The following is a 3,089-nucleotide window of genomic DNA, read 5'->3' on the forward strand; positions in this document are numbered from 1 at the left end:
CTGTATATATATCACAAACCCAGAATATATCACCCGACACACACAGAAGCTTAAAGAGGACTGTTATTGCAGAAAATTATTCTCCTGATATATGTTTGTTGCAGTGACATGCAGTGAGGTTGACAGCTGGTGAGGCACTGACTCTTTTACAGTCAGATTTACAAATACAAATTGTCTGTTAACAGACAGTGCGTTATGTTTTATATCTCATATCAGCATTCTTCACACAAACGTGACCCATATTTAATTTGAGGTTAAAATTTATTCCAGTTGAGCTTATTTCTAACTAGAAATAATAAAAGTTTATGGTCTTACCTTTACTTGTACACGAAATCCATTTGCCTGCCTCCCCTGCCTCCACTGACCGCACATCACTGGTTTGTTTGTTTGTTTGTTTTTTTTAATAGCAAAAAAGTAAGTTCCCACAGCGGCGATGACAAAAATACAACCCAGCATGATGTAAGTGTTGGTGTTCTTCTGCTCATGGCTCCGATTTTCCTCATCTTTACCACCTGGCAAATCAAATATACACATCTTAACCTGTGCAGTGAAAACCCTGGATTTTGCAGAATTGACTAACAATGACACACACAGACACACTCATCCACATACATGTGCCAAAAGACTTTTAAGACACTGAAAGTTACTCACCTTCAGCGGAGGATTTTACTTGAACAGGTTTAGATGCTAAAGCCAAACCACAATCTGTAAATATGTCAACAGTGTAATTTTCATTTTTCGTGACATGTGCGATGGTCAGTGACACATAAGTCTGACTGTCCGATTCACAGCTAACGCCGGACAATAGTGTGTGGCTACTGTTGCAACACAGTTGTGTGTTGTTGCAATTCCAATGATACTCCTCAACAATACAGTTTTCGACATTGCAGATTATAGTGCAGTTTAGTGTCACACTGTCTCCGGCTGCAACTTCAACTGTTTCATTGCACTTTACTTTCACTCCTGGATGAGAAAAGAAACAGGAATAATTTATATTATTTCATTTTTTATACTTCACAATGTATTTAGAAAATACGTAATATATTTCCTTATATTTACTTTGGTACAAATACCTTCGTTTAATGAGATACTGCCTACAAATGTAGCAGCACAGAGCAGGCTCATCCACAGGCCCGACATTCTGGATATTCCACTGTCTTTGGAAACTGGAAGAAAGAAAAACACATTAGGACTCGAGGGCGCCTGTATTGTTCTGTGTCAGCCTGGTAGATCTGAACAAGGCTGGTCTAGATTTTTAATCGCTCAGGTAATTCCTCACTACCATGTTGCACTAACACAACCCAGGCCAAAACTACGAAAGCACTGGTGGTCACTGGTTTTTTTATAACCTTGTTCATACAATGAATCACAGGTGTGACCGCTTCTGTGTTCAATGAGGCTATACTTTGTGACCCATGTTTATCTGTCTAACGTGTTTGTTTGTGAGGATACATATTATCTAATGCCAACTTGAAAAAAATAACAATTTAAGATGAGACAATTTTTAATAATTTAACATTTGAGTGATATTACACAGTGTTGTTGTATACTGAGCTGTTACTCTGTTGTATACTGTGTCCATCCTAGAACCAGGTTATGTAACTTCACAGACAATAAAAACTCAAAATGAAAGTAGTGACAAGGTTAACTAAAGGACCTTGCCAAAAGAAAGTCTCCAAGACTGGACTCCTGAGTCTAACCGGTTTCAGACAATAACAGACATCTATTTCAGAGCGTTATGCATGGGTTATAACACAATAATTATTTATGTTGGCTTCATGAAAAGAGCAGACTGTTCACATGTGGCTTGTTTATATCACACATTTTTGTTTTCAGTTCTCACATTTCTTAGGGACCAGCCGTCTTCTCTCCCCACACACTCTTAAGAAGCTTAATGATTAAATGTCATACCAGGACTCATTCATAACAACAACAACAACCCAGTAGTGGAAAGTAATGAATTAAATAATTTTTAAATGTTTGGATGTACACACATGTATACACTTAGACTCCTAACATTTCAGGTGGAAATACTGCCCCACTGCATTCATTAGTAGTAGCAGTAGTTTGTCACAGTAATTCTACTATTAAATGTACTCAGATTAAGATTTTACATACAAAACATATAAAAACATTACACAAGTGATTCCCAGGGATACCTGTAGTCCTTGTACTTGTAAAAAAAAAAAAAAAAATTCTCAAATTTGAGAGTGCAGGAAAATAACTTATGCAAATAGATGTTACTAATGGATTTATGACCCAAATTGTTACAGTATATACAGGTGAAACAAATATATAAATGCATAAATAGTGGATTGTTTGAAATAATATCTACAATTAATCAAAAAACTGCTCAAATAGTTGGCTAAAAGTTGGAGTTGAATAATTAAGTAGAGGTTTTAGTAGTCAAAACTAATGGACATAAACTAGCTAAAAGAAAGTGACAAACTGTTGAAACTATTGACTACAAGTCATGCATGAACAAAAATGAAGTCTCATTTTTGCCACTTCAGCAGGTAACTGCAAACCAAACTGCCCTAAATAGTTAAAGTTCAATTGTATGAAAAATAATGTAATATCTACATTTATGCAGTTGGTCTAGAAACACTCACAATCTGTTGTTCTCAATTTTATATAACAGTATATAAAGCAATTATAGTTGACTCCAACAAGCATTAAGATACTTCTTGCATATTAATGCATCAATAAATTTAATATTGATATTTAGCTTAGATTTAAAATGCAGGACATTTACAGCCCATTGTTGTGCAGCTTTGTTTATATGTTTATTTACTGCTAGAGACGTATCGCTATCAACCAAATCATAAATGAGCCCGACTCATTAAGTGCTTCAAGTCATGAACAACAAATTAATGCACACTTGCCCGCATTTCATACACAGAAAGGGATACTTACAGTTCTTCCTTCCACTGCCAACATGAGGGAATGAGTCCAAACTACGTGTGACAGATTGTAAACAATCGAGTTTTAAAACTCCCCTTGCCCCACCTAGAGTGTTTTATGTGAGAGTAAAAGTGAAACACACGTTAGAACGAATAAGACAACTGAACAGAGGTTCAAAGAGTGAG

The 3,089-nt window shown here is 35.9% G+C and overlaps 1 protein-coding gene across 2 annotated transcripts in view; it reads right to left on the reverse strand.

The window, feature by feature from the left end:
* LOC109974909 (uncharacterized) overlaps positions 1–331 on the reverse strand; it is a 2,663-nt gene extending 2,332 nt beyond the window's left edge. For both annotated transcript variants that reach the window (XM_020625367.1, XM_020625366.1), the window contains exon 1: positions 316–331. The gene's annotated coding sequence lies outside the window, so the exon portion shown is untranslated. The remainder of the gene's footprint in view (positions 1–315) is intronic.
* Positions 332–3,089: the final 2,758 nt, after the last annotated feature.

Source organism: Monopterus albus, unplaced genomic scaffold (genome assembly GCF_001952655.1).
Source record: "Monopterus albus unplaced genomic scaffold, M_albus_1.0 scaffold353.1, whole genome shotgun sequence".
NCBI classification, from domain to species: domain Eukaryota; kingdom Metazoa; phylum Chordata; class Actinopteri; order Synbranchiformes; family Synbranchidae; genus Monopterus; species Monopterus albus.